The sequence below is a fragment of the Denticeps clupeoides genome, chromosome 5, assembly GCF_900700375.1.
Source record: "Denticeps clupeoides chromosome 5, fDenClu1.1, whole genome shotgun sequence".
Lineage (NCBI taxonomy): Eukaryota > Metazoa > Chordata > Actinopteri > Clupeiformes > Denticipitidae > Denticeps > Denticeps clupeoides.
Window position 1 is genome coordinate 4,608,656 of NC_041711.1, and position 17,062 is coordinate 4,625,717.

General features: G+C 43.1%; 1 pseudogene; it reads left to right on the top strand.

Moving 5' to 3' along the window:
• LOC114789832 (serine/threonine-protein kinase 3-like) overlaps positions 1-17,062 on the top strand; it is a 55,841-nt pseudogene that overhangs the window by 28,079 nt on the left and 10,700 nt on the right.

Below are 17,062 nucleotides of genomic sequence, written 5' to 3' on the forward strand. Positions count from 1 at the left end.
GCCACCGTGAGCAATGGGGCACAGACCATGATTATTACACCTCACACTGCACCTCGTATACTCCGAGCCTCCAGTACTGCTCGCCTGGTCCTCCATCTCTGAAGGTAAAAGGAAGATGCTCATCTAGACTCTTCTCCGTCTTGGCCCCTCGGTGGTGGAATGAACTTCCCCTCGAGGTCAGAACAGCTCAGTCACTGAGCACTTTCAAACAGCAGCTCAACACCTTCCCCTTAGAGAATATTTAGATTAACTTGTAACCTTCTTATTGTCGAACTTGTGTACAGAATCTACAACAGAGTGAATAAAAAGGTTGTATTCATTGTTGGGGTCCTAGTGAACCGGAATTGATCTCTTCATCGATGGTAAGCATGTTGTAAGTCGCTCTGGATAAGGGCGTCTGCCAAATGCCTTAAATGTAAATGTAAATGATTGAGCACAGCAGCGCCATGCTGGAGTCAAATCTGGGCACCATTGTGGCCAACAGTGATAATGAGGAGGAAGATGAGTCTATCATTTTTTTACTATTATTTATTGCCATTTCGTGTTGGTATTTAAATATCAAACCATCCCATGAAATAAGCATGGGTTAATCAGTTGTTGTTTTATTGCTTCGCCACTGGGGGGCAGTGTCACGCCATTCAGTCAAAAACACTGTGCTCCCACCAACAGTAAACCTCAGATCAGCTTAATGCTTTCTAAAGACTGTTCCTCTGCAGACCGTCTGCCAGTGGATCCCATAAGATAGCAGCAGTGCTCCTTTAACTCCTAATTAGAATCCAGACGAGAGGTTGAACTGCCTCTGCTAGCGATGTGGATGGCCTCATCAGCATACATATGGGTTGTAATTCAATGTCCTGAATAGAAATGCTAAAATCTCTCCATGTACAAATCGATGCTAATTCACTAGGACAGAGTCATTCTAAAAGGAGAAAACCTCCTTTGCTGCAATTTACAAATATATGGGAGTGCTTTGGTCTGTATTTTTAACAAAACTCTTTCAGGAACTTGTATTTCAGGCAGTTTTATTGCATTTTACATATACATTGAAACTAGGGCAGTGGTGGCCTAGCGGTTAAGGAAGCAGCCCCGTAATCAGGAGGTTGCCGGTTCGAATCCCGAGGTGCCACTGAGCAAAGCACCATCCCCACACACTGCTCCCCAGGGTGATGGGATAAATGCAGAGGACAACTTTCACTGTGTGCACCATGTGCTGTGCTGCTGTGTATCACATGTGACAATCACTTCACTTTCACTTTTTAACTATTTAAATGAATGACATAATATTATTATTACACGCATTACTACATTGTTTGAGATCTCTATGCATGTTAAAATGAGATGCATAGATGGTGAAGTTACAGCCAGAAAAATAATTTACCTGCTTGTTCTGTCACTGGACATCCTTATACGAACTGTGTGTTCGCATTAGTGTTAACGCATTAACCAAACGTAGCTCCTAAGCCGCATGCAGCTGGCTGATTTGAATGCATTTGTAATCCACATGCTGTGGACTGTGCACTTAGCAGCAGGAGTGAAGGTAGACGGGCGGCGGGTCGGCGGCCCGGCCTGCAGGTGAGGGGATTTCGGAGGTGTATTATAAGAGCTGTCAGACCCACTGTTAGAGGATTATCAGACCCTGTTTATGACTGTGACTTTCACACATAATCATCTCCTAATGGGATTTCACATTTTTTACTGATGCAGCATCAGTCACTATGAGAATAATTGGCATTAAAAAAATCGCACACCCACACAACGCAAGTGGGCGTAAAATAGGCTTTTTCTTCAAATGTTTTGGATGTTTAGGTGTATCGCTCTGTGTACGATTTATCATGTATTTATGCATTTCAGAGGTCAGAATTCCCTACTGTATTCCCTACATTCGAAACACATGAATTAAGTGTTAATTAGCTTTAATTCTTGGGTGTAAGGTGACCTGTAATAATTAAAAATTGCAGTGTTTCCAGAACTAAATATAGATGATGGTGTATATTGGTATACAGTGTTAATGGTTACTGTTATCAGTACACAGTACATGCTCATAATCATGCCATACTCATAATTATTCAAACATATTGTAGTAATACAATAAGTTTCGAATTGTATTAATTATGTTCTTGGTGGCTCCTTATTTGGGAAGTGATTTTGTGTAGGAAGCATTTTAGTAAATGCGTGAAACTAGGGAGATTTGTTTTTTAGAATCATGAAAAGAATCATTTAATTTCATTAATGCCATTTATCAGATGCACCTCAGTCGTTACAAGGACAGTCCCCCCTGGTGCAACTCGGGGTTAAGTGTCTTGCTCAGGGACACAATGGTAGTAAGCGGGGTTTGAACCTGGGACTTTATAGGCCGGTGTCTAACCCACTAGGCTACTGGCACCTTAAAAGGGTGTCTTGAAAGCCGAAATTGGGCGCATTTCCGATTGATGCACTCATCAATGTGTCTGATTGGGCAGAGCGTTCTCCCACCTGACAGAGGTTAACAGAACAGGAGAGCGGAAGAGTAAAAGTACTCATCTCTCGAGGGCCCTGTTCTTTATTAATAAAGAACCTTGCACTCTCAGAAAGAAGACAAAACCTTTGCAGCCTTGACACTACACAGGAACGGGTTATCAATGTGAAGTGAAGTGGACATCTTATCTCCAGTAAATTAACGCACGTCCACAAAACACGACAGAGGACACCCACGCCGTTACCTACTTACAAGACTCTGGAGAAGAGTTACAATTTGAGACCTCTTCTACATGCCACGACAAAAGTGCAGAACAGTGAAGTGAGTGCGTGTAGGAGATGAAAAACCCCAGTGCAGAGAGCCTCAAGGAGGCTGGCGAAACCCGACCACTTTGATACGTGGTGGGGATACAACATACAACAAGGCAAGAAAACAGGCGAGTAACTGGAATAGTCTTACTTTGATGAAGCAGATGATTGGCTGAATCGCAATAATGACTGAGCAATGAATGATGGACATCTTGGCTATTTATAGGAGGCGCGTCTCATCGATTCCGCGTTGATCCCGGTCTCGTGGATGGAATCACTTATATGTAGATGATAAAATGAATGGTCTTCTGCTGCTGAAATGTGCAAGTTTAGTTTAGCTTAACTGACTGTTCTTTGTGTGAATTCAAACCAAATATTTTGCCACTAAAGGTTCAACGGCTAACAATGTGAAAATGGGTGGTAGTAGCCTAGTGGGTAACACACTCACTTATGAACCAGAAGACCCAGGTTCAAACCCCACTTACTATCATTGTGTCCCTAAGCAAGACACTTAACCCAGGGGGGGACTCTCCCTGTAACTACTGATTGTAAGACGCTCTCGATAAGGGCATCTGGTAAATGCTGTAAATGTAAAAATGGCACAGGTATAGAAAGGGTGCAAAGAACTTTTATGGTATAAAGTTAAATTAATTTAAATTGTCATGTTTTATGTGGTTGCAAGCCATTTTTCATAGTGCTTAATTTGGGTAATATGAGGTATATGGGGTGGTTTTATATATAGGGTGTTATAGGGTAACAGTGTGTTACCACATATAGGGTGGTAACACACTTGCCTATGAACCAGAAGACCCAGGTTCAAATCCCACTTACTACCATTGTGTCCCTGAGCAAGACACTTAACCCTAATTTGCTCTGGGGGGGACTGTCCCGGTAACTACTGATTGTAAGTTGCTCTGGATAAGGGCGTCTGGTAAATGCTGTAAATGTAAATGTATGTAAATGGATAATGTGCCAGTCTCTTAGAAACAAATATTAGCGATTCTGAGGCCGACATTTTCTTCACCTTTTATCGTTAACTGTATGAAACTTTTTATTTTTAACTGAAGATAAAACCTGGGTGTTTGTGACCAAAAAAATTACCAGGTTTTCCAGCTGATCAGCTTGATCAGTCCAAGATGCATTTTTTGGAAATAAATGAAATGTTGTATAATGTTTAGTTATGCATATTTTATTTTCATTACCAATTTTGTTAAATAACACATTTAGGTTTTTGGTCCTTGGTAAAATAATATGTGTTAACAAGGACAGCACACATTAATAATTCTAATGTAAATATTATATATGTTTACACGTCTTGTGTTTTCTTGACACTTTAGCTGTGCTTTCCCAAAACTCACCCCTTAATCTGATTTTTCCATGTTAGCCACATTTAAATGTTTCAGATCATATCAATAATATTAAAGATTAGCCAAATGACAACAGTCACCTAATGACTGGTTGGGCCACCCTTATTAGCGAAACCTGCAATCAAGTGTTTCAGCATCTCCATAGGATTCAGGTCAGGACTTACATACTCCAAAGTCTTCATTCTGTTTTTCAATCATTTTTTCACACAGCACCATGTAGGTTTTTATATTTTTTCTCCATTAATAATAAAAATCCTTGACTTAAAAACACATTTGGTGTTTGCTTGTGTTGTATTTGACTTTTGATTAACTTAAACATTTTAATGTGACTCACTTGGTAAAAAGTAAGAAATCAGAGAGGGGGAAAACACTTTTTCACACCGCTGTATATATTAATAAAATGAAGAACTGAACTGATTGTTTTATATTTCAGTCACTTCTCAGTCCAACTATGGTGGTCGCATTGGTATTGTCCCTTTTTACCTCTGGCCTATGAACCAGAAGACCCAGGTTCAAACCCCACTTACTACCATTGTGTCCCTGCTCCAGGGGGACTGTCCCTACTAAGTTGCTCTGGATAAGGGCGTCTGATAAATGCTGTAAATATAAAATGTGTATCAGAGAGCAGTGGAGAATGATTAGTGTAACAGAGGAGGAGCTGGCCTGTAATTTCAGTCCCTTCTGTTTCGTGGCTGTAAGTCGTGCAGAGGCCAGGAAAAGGACAAACTGTTCAAATCCAAAAATGGATTTGAGAATTGTTTGCATGCGTGTAAATACACTGGTTTTCGACTGTGTAAGAAAGTCCCTCGGTGGACTGCCTGAGCAACCGATCACCTGTTTTTATTCTGGCTGTGACATATATTCTCAGATGCAGGGGTGAAAGGGGCGGTCAGACCTCACAGCTGCAGAAACCATTCCTGACATTTCTGTGTCACGTAAAGACACGTTAAAGGTCATTTTGCAGTGTGCATGGACCAAAAAAAAAATAAAAATCTTATCTTCAGAAAACCTAATAAAAGGTGTCACTTACAGAATAAAAAGCAGATAGCACCAGGACAAAGAGGCAATTTTCCAAAATGAAATATCATGTCATATATCAGTCTTATGTTAGGAAGCCCTTTTTGCAGAGTACGTTGGCATAAAGCACCTAACATGAATGAGACATGGTGAACAAGCCAGAGGTAAAAAGGGAACCCATTTCCTGTGGTCGGATAAAGGAGATCAAGTATGCAATGCGGTGTAAACTTAAGCAATTATTTAATTGCGGGGTGAGTGGATTAGGGGATGCACGACACAAAAATTCTTCCTGCATCCCAGTTTATCAAAATTATAAACCACATGGCAAAAATTTGCTAAAATCTGCTAGTCGGTTATTCTTTATTGTGCACTGACTTCAGTTTGTCTTCCAACGTTAGAGAAAGGAGGAAAACAAAAGCTCTTAACATCGCCGTCCAACTGTGTGTCCCTATTACATTATGAACTCAACTGCAGCCTTCCCACACATGTGAATGCAGGCACGCGTGCACACAAAACCGTGGGCTGTTTGTACAGTGAGCACACCTGTAAGTAGGCAAGAGCGAGGGGGTCTGTGTGGGCAGAAGGATCCGCGGCCAGAACAGACGAAGCTTTTCTTTTTCTTTTTCTCTGTCTGTCTATTTTTTTTTTTTTTAATGGCGGAATCAGACTACGCTGAGTCGGCCAAAACCGCACGCTACTCAAATGAATTGCCATGTTGTTTCTAAATATAAAAAGTCGCACTGGTGCGCGGAACTTTGATGTGCCTATTGCAGCGTCGTCATTTTTCTTTAAAGTAAAGTGAAGTGATTGTCACATGTGATACACAGCAGCACAGCACACAGTGCACACAGTGAAATTTGTCCTCTGCATTTAACCCATCACCCTGAATGGGCAGTGGGCCGCCATAACAGGCGCCCAGGGAGCAGTGTGTGGGGACGGTGCTTTGCTCAGTGGCACCTCAGTGGCACCTTGACAGATTCGAACCGGCAACCTTCTGATTATGGGGCCGTTTCCTTAACCACTAGGCCACCACTGCCCCGAATTTTGATGCTCTTTGACAGAAAGTGTCATGTCCCAGCAGGCTTTGCGGCCCGTGTTCATGGAATACTTTGACAAGCAGGAGTCGAATGGCAAAGCCCAGGAAAGGGGCAGCCAGAGAGATCTGGAGCCGTATCTCATCACCATCCACGTGCTTCCTGACAACTGGAGGGCCCCGCAAGACGGAGATTTTGAGTTGGTGAGTACGGAATTGAAGCCTTGTGGGCAGCACTGCAGTCTTACTCCGACGTACTGCTGGAAGAGCGTTTATATGCCAGTTTCAGAAGTGTCCATGGCAGCCAGTTGTGCTTTTCTGACCACGTACAGCCCACAGCTGTGTGTGCGTGTTGAGCGTCTCGAGTGTCTCGAGCGTCCCCATCCACACTTAACCCCCCATCGCTACCTTCCTCACTTCCTGGTCACTGCAGCATGCAGCACTCTGCGAAATGTCCCTTAAGCTGTCGGTGTGCAGCGGTGGCTCAGCCAAGCGACAGGCGGCTCTGTGGGAGAAGGCTCAGAGGCCGACTCTGATCTCCAGGCGCTGACAGCACCGAGAAGAGCACATGGGGTTTTGACATCTCAGCCGAGCTGCAAGTGTGGACGGTATTCCGGTCTTTTATAAAAACGGGCTCTTTTCCTCTAAAATGCGTGGCTGCCAATTGGTTCTAGTGTTGGAATGGAGCACAGCACCGGCTTCATGCTCGAATTGGAAAAGCCTCTACACCTTAGGAAGCATTCTCCTAGGAACCACTCTGACGCCATTTAATAAAAATCCTTCAGAATTACGTTTTCCTGTTTATGATTGAAGGACCCGCTGCGCAGATGCGAATGAGCAGTGCAGAAAAGCAAGGAATTCTGGATCAGTGCTAATCTTTCAGGCCACACCCCCGCCCGTGGTGGCGCTTCTGCACGTGCCAGGTGACTTGGCGCCGCCGTTCAATCCTACAGCCAAAGAGACTGCTCGGGCAGGGAGATTACCAGGGGCTTTAATGGGGGTCCATTCCGGACCGCCGCCATGCCGTCTGATAATCCACGCGTCTGCCAGCACAGGCCATGGGAGGTGGCTGCTTTTGAAAAACAGTCCCTTTTATGATTCTTATTTATGGCCAAATAAACACAAAACAGCAGATGTAAAAAGTTCTTAGAAGGGTCGGCATGTTTTTTTTTTTATTCCCAGTAAAGTGAATCTAAAAAAAAACGACCTTTTTAAGGTATCGTGCGTATTTTTAGTTCCTTTTGACTCGTATCTTGAGCGAAGGTTGCAGCGCTGATGCTCGCTCAGGCCTGGGGCGAACACCTTCATATTGTTCTTGGTAAATTGATGAAACGAGGAGCTGTCAGCACTGATTAGGCGCCTCCATTCCGACAGGCCAGGCCCTGGCTGCAGCTCTGGAGGTGCGCCGATATTAAATTAGGCTGAAGTGGGGCAGAAGGAAGCGGGTAATTGGTGTGTTTTTGAAGAATGCACATTGCACCGTGCCCTTCTGCAGTCGATTATCTGCACAAGAGAGCGAGAGAGCTGCTCTGCCCAAAAATCTCTTCATTATCTCCAGCCTCACTGTCAGGCCCTCCTGCCCACTCTCCCACATCATCCTGGCTTCCCCGGGCCCAATTATCAGCGTCATCATCATCATCGCAGGGATTCGGGAAAAAAGGTTGATAAGGAGGACGGCAGAGTGTGAAGGAAACCGCGGCCGAGAAGAGGTTGGGCGAGGTGAAAGCGAGATTGACAGGGCCTTTGAGAAATTGCATACTTGAAAGGCTGGTGTGGGAGTCATGGACAGTAGGATTGTTGAAATGAATGTCATAATCGATGCATCACGATGCAGATGTGGAAAATTCTGCATCAGTGCAGTTTTAGAACATAATCAATTATATAGTAATGACGTTGCTTGGTCATTTTCTGGTTATAAAGGAGTGACAGTAGTGACTGTGGCAGGCTGATCTGAGTACAGTGCCGCTCCGGGCTGGAGTTCGGCATCGTCCACACAGACATTCAACAGGAACGCCCTCTGAACTTTGCTGCGCTTTGTAGCTGCGTTTGATTGCCGTGATATCGGCCTCGAAACCACATTTTCTAAACTCGTATTCGTTAGTCCCCCAATACCGGGGACCGATACCACGGTCTGAGAAATGTCTATGTTTGAGCGACGAGTAAGGGGTTAATCACAGGCGCCAAGTCTCCTCCATGTTCTTAAATAAATAATAAAATAAATAAATGTTCTTAATTCCAAACTAGTCCCTTGGTTTTTTTTTTTTGTTAAATTATATGACTAAAGCTGTTAGCTGTTATTTAAATCATGTTTTTATTAAGTACTCATTATCAGTATCGGCGAGTACTGAAATGCAAGTACTCGTACTCGTTTTCGGTGCACCCCTAACATCCAGCCTTCCAAGATTCTTATCTTATGAGAAATCCGTCCGGCTCCAGGGCCGCTCGTTCTCCTGATTCGTTCCACTGGAACTTTCACTATCGGCCGTTCGCCCTCAACTTTTTTTTTGTCATGTTTTGCTCTTTTCCGCTCCATGTGAACTGCCTTGGCTACTAAAAGCTGGGTGTCTTGGGGCCTGAGTAAACATTCATAATGCCGAGTGAAGGGGGAGGACTAAGTGCTGGGAGATCTCTGGACTGTGCTTATCCGGCTGTTTACCCAACCTGGACTCTGCATTCAAATATCTATCAGGACGTCTGGACAACTTGACACCCTCACTGTCATTCTCATGCTGAGTCTCACATCTCCGATAATGAGCAGATATGTGCGGGATCAGGACAGGTAGGTAATGGTGGCAACTGGTCACGGTGTGATGGACTGGTATGAAACAATGAAGTTGATCCGTATGCTTGCCTTTAAGCAGGTTTTACTTTCCAAACACACCTTTGAAAATTCAGACCTTCCCTGGAATCAGCAACCTTCATTAAAAATCCCTTCCCGTTTTTTGTTCCTGCCCTTCCCAGACTCATTTTCTGTCTGGCGTGGTTATTGATTATAATAATTATATGAAAACCTCCAGGAAAGGTACAGACAGCCATCTGACAAGTGCCCTCCTCTGCCTGCCAGCTTCACCTTGGAAATTCATTGGCTGGGGCCAGAGAGGCGCTAGAGAGATTATGAATCAAATGACGTCTGGGCCCTGGCTGTCAGAATTCCCTCTCATCCCTTCACCAGCACATCCTGTAATACAGAACAGATTAAACACAAGTCATGGCCTCATATCTGATTTTTTGCTTTTTCCTTGAAAAATGAGACTTTTAGATCTGCCTAATGTGATGTCCTCACGATGCTCTTCATCTTGGAAGACCACCAGTAAACCTGCAGAGGTTATAAATGCTGTCATGATTCAACCACATCCCTTTTGGAAGATTCTAAAAACATTGATGTGTTAATTGCTGCAATAAATGTTTTTTTGGTTAAAATAATCTATTAATTAAGATGTAAGTAAGTAGTTTATCACAAAGCACTGTATAGTAGTGAAACAAATTAAAACTGGTGAGAAATACATAGAAGACAGCATGTAACATTCCACAACCAACAGACAAATGCATAAGGCATACCATGAAATCAAACATAAATATAAAACAGATTGCTCAGCTCTGAGAGAAGACCTGCATAAAAGACCAAATGGCAAGTTGTTCCACAGCCTAGGCACAGTTGCCACAAGTCTTCAGTCATGTACGAGGGATCTCTTATAGCCCCTACTGTACAGACCTAAGCTCCTGACAGACAGTATAGCGATGATGCAGGTGGGCAATGTATTCAGGTGCTTGACCATGTAGGGTTTGAGAACCAAGACTTTAAAATGAACTCTAAACTGCAGCAGAAGCCAGTGTAGTTGGTACAAGATTGGAGTAATGTGGTCTTTTCTATTACAATGGGATAAATGCCTAGCAGCTGCATTTTGAACCAACTGAGGGCATGTGAGGGAGGACTTACTCGGGGTTGTGACGACTGACTGAACATACATATGCGCCCACGCTTAGAGACTGATCTAATGTGACTAAGATGACTTAGATGCAGAAGAGACCGAAGAGAGCTTTAGGCTGATGTCGTAGTGGATGCTGGGGGCGGGGGGTGCTATAGTTAACATCTCAGTTTGTAATTGTTTCTACACCAGTCCTTCACCTTAGAAAACAAACCTGAATGGACAGTTTGTCGTATTGATGGGGTTTACATGAGAAATAAAGCTGAATGTCATCTGCATAAAGGTGGTATAAGATGCCCTGATAGGACTTGAGAATCAGAGATAGAGGGAGAATATAGAGTGAGAAGTGTAGGGGACCGAGGATCAAGCCCTGAGGAACCCCACACATCATAGGTGCAACGCCAGATGTAAAATCAGACACACTGACCAAAAAACTTGGTAAAAGTTTGGCAAATTTTTCCAATCTTTTCATTCAAATCTGATGGTCCACCATGTCAAATACAGGGTGGTCGTAGCCTAGTGGGTAACACACTCGCCTATGAACCAGAAGACCCAGGTTCAAATCCCAATTACTACCTATGTCCCCCCCAGGGGGGACTGTCCCTGTAACTACTGATTGTAAGTCGCTCTGGTTGCCAGAAGAACGGGATCCTCAGAGGGAGTGAGCTGAAAGAGTAGTCGGAGGTGGAACAATCGGTCGGCAACATCCATGGGAAACAAGAGACAGGCAATGATAATCAGGGAGAATAGTCACCAACCCCTGTCCTCTTGGGCGTCAGCCACGACATCCTTGAATATTAAGAAAATAATGAAACTGAGTGGAATCAGATGGGATTGGGGAAAAAGGTGGAGTTCTGAACAGTGGTCACATTTAGGAGCGTTTAATGTATTTTGATTTGGTGTCATTTTGTCTGACTGTCTGTGTTGCATTTTTATTTTTTACTTTACAGATTAGTACCCTTTCACACATTATATGCATCTTAGTATTTGCTTGGAAATGCGCATGAATCCTTGTCCTGCATGCTGAATAATGTATTCACTTCCCATCTCTGGGTGGGGGGACGACAACCTGCCATTTGTGATTAAGAGTGCATGTGCCCCTAATTAGTCACTTTATAATGAGTGTTTGACCTTTAGCTAATATCTCGGTGTTCTGTTTCTAACTCATATATTTCCTCACCAAACACACAGAGAGGAGATTTTATTCTAAACCTATAAGGGCGGGTTCTCGCTGTTCTGCAACCTGTTCATATTGCATGAGCTCAACACGATTCTGTCACCCTCCTCTGCCATGTCGGTGTTGATCAAATGAAGAGTAAATCAGCTGGGAAATGACTTGTAGAGCGGTGGCTGGAAAAGAGCCTGATAAATCAGAAGCATTTGATTGGATTGCTTTGCTCCCTCCTCCAGCTGACTCAGTTTCTGTGTGTCTTTACTCGCCATCGGCCCAATTAGAGAAAATGCACAGATTATATCAGCACATAAGCAGGTAATTACTCTCCCTGTTTGTGCCCCAGTGTGGAGAGGGAGGGAACTCATGCCGGTCAATCGTTTCCTTGGGAACAGCACACACCACTTTGACTCCTTTATTTTCCCCTTTGGGTACAGTGGGAAGAATCTGATGCACACACTTCATGACACACAAGATTTCAAATCCCCTCACATCCAACCGCTACATTTCTACTGAACATTTCAAAAAGTAGAACTGGCAACTTGTGTTGGAACTTGAGATGACTGCAGTGGTGTTTTTTTTTATGTGCTAATATCTCAGTCTTCCCAAGTTAGTGGAGAATTGTCAAAGAAATCTTCTGTTCCTTTGTTACTCCATGGTCCCGTTTGTATAAAATTTGCAGCACCAGTCCTTCTGTAATATGCATCAATCATGCCTCTGTGTCTGGTGTGTGTGTCTGGTGTGTGTGTCAGCAGAGTGGAAAGAGTTTTGCGGCTCTGAATCAGGGGTCAACAGCACAGATTTCAAGGGTGGCCGGTGGACACACCCCTATAATACTTATGTAAAACTATAAAACTTATACTTATACTTCTAAATATACTTATGCATATTTTGACAAAAAAATACACTTGCATTGTTATTTTAAAAATTATTTTTCTAAAGCCACAGGGAACCACAGTGTAAAAATGAAAGAGCCACCGGTTGCTGACCCCTGACCTAAAAATAAGTTGTGCAGCAGGGACATGCACCAAAACTATTATCCATCCACTGATTAGGTAGTCTTATTGAAAACACTTTTAGAAATGGCATATAACCCTGAAGCTTATTTCTTCACAGAGGTGGACAATATTGAATAAAATGTAATTCACTACTGTACTTAAGTAGGTTTTTAATGTATCTGCGTTTTGCTGAAGTATTTCCCTTTGGAGAGACTTTATACTTTAACTCCACAACATTTTAAACTCAAATATACTCTACTTGTGAAATCTGTCATTCCTTTTAACATATTACTTATTGCATACTATTGTATGCAATAAGTATGCACCTCAGGCGACTTAATCATGCATTATTTTTACTCACAATCCGCACAGCTCCAGCAACAATGAATCTGTGATGTTTTTTGTTGGCTGAATGTTGGTGGATGCATTATAAGTAAGGTTATTGTTTATAATGGCATCTAATGTAATTGAATGTCTTGATGAGAAATATTTTTGCTTTTAGTAAGCTGTTAAAATCTGATAATAATAAAGGCGTCTCACATGTTAAGGACACTTGAAATCAACAGTGGGTAAGGTAAGATCGATATTAAGTAACTTGCTGGGAAGTGCTGCAGGAAAAGGTAAAACCAGAACCATCACCTCTGCACTTCTCATCGCCTCGGGCCAGCCGCTCTCATTTTCCATCAAAATGGCTGCCCTGAAGGAGGAAGCACCCAGATACCACGGTCACGCCACCGTCTGCTAGGAGCCCGGGTCTCTTCAGCCAGGGTTTCTAGACTGTCCGGTTTCGGTCTCAGCATGCAGTGAGGTTTGTTCCTCATTATTCCAGTTCAAGTGTCAGTTAACTCTCTTTATTCATAGCGACTGATGGTTACAGGTGTGTGCAAAAATCTGTGGCAGTCATGGAAATATTTACAGGGCTTTAATTGAACAGTAGGGTTCTATGGAGTATATCGAAGCGCAATGACACCAGTGACAATAACTTAAAAAATAATCTGATTTCAGAATCTGGAGATCTGCTAGAATATGGAATATCTCTGTAAAGATGTGAATAACCTTTAAGAACAGCAGGATAGCAGAGCTGTCTTCTTTCCCTGTACGTATAACAATGTTTTTATGAAAAGGAGGGAATTCTGCAGATGAATATCTATTTTTTTTTTTTACATTACTTGTGATAAAGCAGATGTATACTTTATTTTTCTTCACTTGTTCTGGAAGGCTTCAGATAATTCCTCCCCCAGCCACCGTGCTTTCTGTTGACAGACCTCCAGTCTGCATGTGGGGGTTGTAACAGGCAGGCAGAGAGGAAACTCGCGGTCATCATCCATATTGGGGTTGGGCGGGGGTGTTGTGGGTGCCCGGGGGAACACGTGAAGTCCATTAGTGGCCGAGGCAGGGTCAGGTCTGCTCTGCTGGCTGCACCTCAGGAGAGGTGTGGAGAACTGAAGCATGGTGTGCCGTGGTGGCATGGACGGAGGGGAAAGGCATGCCTTTCTCTGGCACGGGATGGGACGCCAGCTCACCACAGGGTGCACACACACCATTCACACACCAGTTGTCTCACACTCTCACACGTATGGACATTTTAGAGTCACCCACACCGACACAGGAGAGCATGCAAACTCAAGCCCGAAGTCGAACTCATCGCCTCGGTGGAATGAGGCCATTATGCTAACCGCCACACCACCGTATTGCCTCATGAATGCCGTCATAGGGTAAAAATTAAGATGCATAATGCATGTCACTTTAAATAATTCCACGGTGTCCATACGGGTGGCACATAGTGTGATCTACAAATTCCCATCTCTGTAACCTACAATGTTTTTTGTGTGTGGGTGTGTCTGTGATATTACATTTTTGGAGAGAGATTGAAAGTGGGAGAGCGGGTACATGAGGAACTCACTGAGCATGATTGAGGGAGATGGAACGGCGAGGGTTCAGAGTGATGGAGCGCTGTGTTTGTCTAGATTAAAAGTTTCATCAAAACACAGAGCCGGGGTGTGGGGGCGGCTTAAGCCCCCGCATACCCAAAAAACATTTTAAATGGCCGACTCAGGGCTGGATGACACAACACTGCAGACAGACTCTGCCCAAAGCCGCTGCCCTGGGACTCGTGGACTTTTTTTATTAAATCCCACAAGTCTTGGCTCACTTGGCCAAGTAGCAATCAGACATGATGGCTGGTTATTGCTTTTGTTTGAGTTTCTCCTCCGGTTCTTTGTTCCCCTCCAACCCTATTTACTGTCTGCTCGGCTGAGGTTCAAACTTTTAGTGCCAGATAAGTAATGTTATTTAGTGTTTCAATGGTACTTGAAACGTCCATTGAAAAGCATAATGATAAAAAGAACTTGGAAAACTAACCAGGAAGTGATTTACATTTTGCTTTCTGTCCTTAAATGTAGAATAAAGTGGTAAATTGGACATTATCTCTCCATACATTACCTGCATTATATAAAAAACTGAAACCCCCGGCATTTACATCTAACACCAACAATCAATGCTAAATAACATGAATAGTAAAAATATAATATCTAATGTTGCTAACATGATGTTAATATGATATGTATGTATGTGTACATATCAGATTAATGTTGTCTTTTAAAATAACATTATTAACTTCTGTACTAAATTTTACATCTTTTCTGAAAAAAAAAATTTTACTTTTCATTCAACGTTTGATCCTGATAGGATGAAACGCTTCAAATATGACTGACAAAACCCTAGTTTTTTGGGGGCTTTTATAGTAAAAGCACAAATTTATAGAGCAACTGCAGTGCAAATTTTCACTGGCTGGTATTACTTTTCAATAATACTTCGGTAGTTGTATATTAAGATAAAACTATTATTATATAGATGGCAATTATTATGGACTTCAAATGTTATTGTTTTTTGGGAATGTTCTTGTTACGGCGATGCAGGGCAGGGGGATGCAAACACTTGAGGATAAACTGGGATTTATTACAAGACAGGAACCATTCCAGGAGACAAGGACAATGTTCACATGCAGACTCGAAACATTCAGGAACATTTATATAACAAATTACATGTGACAACAATCAAGGTAATTAGGAACACCAGAAAAACCTGGCCTGGAGTGCTAGGTCAAGTTCGGGGCATGACCGTTCCTGATCAATGAGGGGATCAAGAGAATGCATTTCACTTCACAATGATCTACCATAACATGAAATCCACCCACCTAATACTGAGTATGTCACTTATTTGCCATGAAAAAGTCCTAACCTGCATTGAATTGGCTGGGTGATGCCTCTATGAATTGGACTTGTTTTTCCAGCACATCCTACAGATGCTCAATTTGGAGGCCAACTCCCGATCCATGATTTTTTTTTGCAGTGTGGCAGGATGCATTATGCTGCTGAAAGAGGGCACAAGGGTGTACTTGGTCAGCAACAAGGTTCAGGTTGGTGATATGTGTCAAAGTAACATCCACATGAGTGCAGGACCGTCAGTTTTCCTGCAGAACTTTGCCCAAATTGTCACACTGCCTCAGCCAGCTCGCTTTCTTTTCTTATTATGTCCCCAGATTAGGGCATTCACATTTACATTTAGTAGGTGCTCGTCTGGTGATCGGTGCTTTGAAGTCCATATCGAAGTCTGTCAACTACCCGTCACTGAGACAGGAAGGCGATTGAGGATAAACACGTCTCTCTTCAATTGATGAGTTGTAAAAAGAGAAGCACAGTGCCAGTTACCCAGTTAAATGTATTCCAGTGGCAATAATCCAGTTAAATGTATTCCAGTGCCAATTACCCAGTTGGGGACACTCAGTTGTCCCCAGAGGAAAATGTTCCTCTTTACAACATCGGTGTTCATTGCTGCTTTATTGTGTTTGCTTCTTTCTGATGAGACCTGCACGTCAGATTTATGTAAATCTGTTTGTGTGTCACGTTCATGAAGGTTCTGATCTTCCGTGGCTTAATCATAATGGCAAGCTGTTTTGTGATGAGTAATTATTTTTGGACAGTGATGCAGTCATTTGACTGTGCATGTCTGTTAAAGATCACCTCCACATCCTCTCTTTCTGCATAGCCTGCTGCGGTTTTCGCCGCCATTTGTGCCACAATTACCGCTTGTGTTCATACAGCCAGTCAATAGCCATGTCACACATCTCTGGTTCGGTGAACATGAACAGCGATCAAAGAAGCCGACAGAGTGGCTGTCATTCCCACGGGAACTCTGATGCTGTTCCGTCTGGCTGGAAATGTGGCTGATTGATCGGGCCATTGTGCTCGCCTGGTACAACCCCTGCCTGCTTCTGCCGTGCAGTCTGCTTCTGGCCAAGTGTCCCTGTTTCTGGTAAAGGGGAAGAAAAGAAGATAAGTGTGCGTCTACCCCCTCCCTCTCTCTCTGCTTTTGCAGGAGGTGCTTGCAAATTCATCTTATTGCAGTTTTTAATTACTGTGTCTCTCTTCGTTCCACCCTGAAGAAGGGAGAGTGTCTGGAACTGAAGGGACTTTATTAGAATCGGTCTCATGGTATTTAACTGTTCTTGTTGTAATAAATGAGGTGTCTGCACTGATGAATCAGTGTTGAAACTTATTAAAACTGTGCTGATGTTTGATTAATTGGCTCTGATCTGCTTTCACTTTAAGAATGTCTGGTGCGTCTGTGTGTGGGTCACATCTTTTTCATGGTTTTTAAACGAATGAGGAGGAGATCGTATGGGCACACATGGTCATGGTGTGGAATGTGGATAGCTGTCCTTTGTGGAAATGCACAAATGCACAATAATCGATCATAATGGGCAATTCTGCATCGATGCAGTGCCG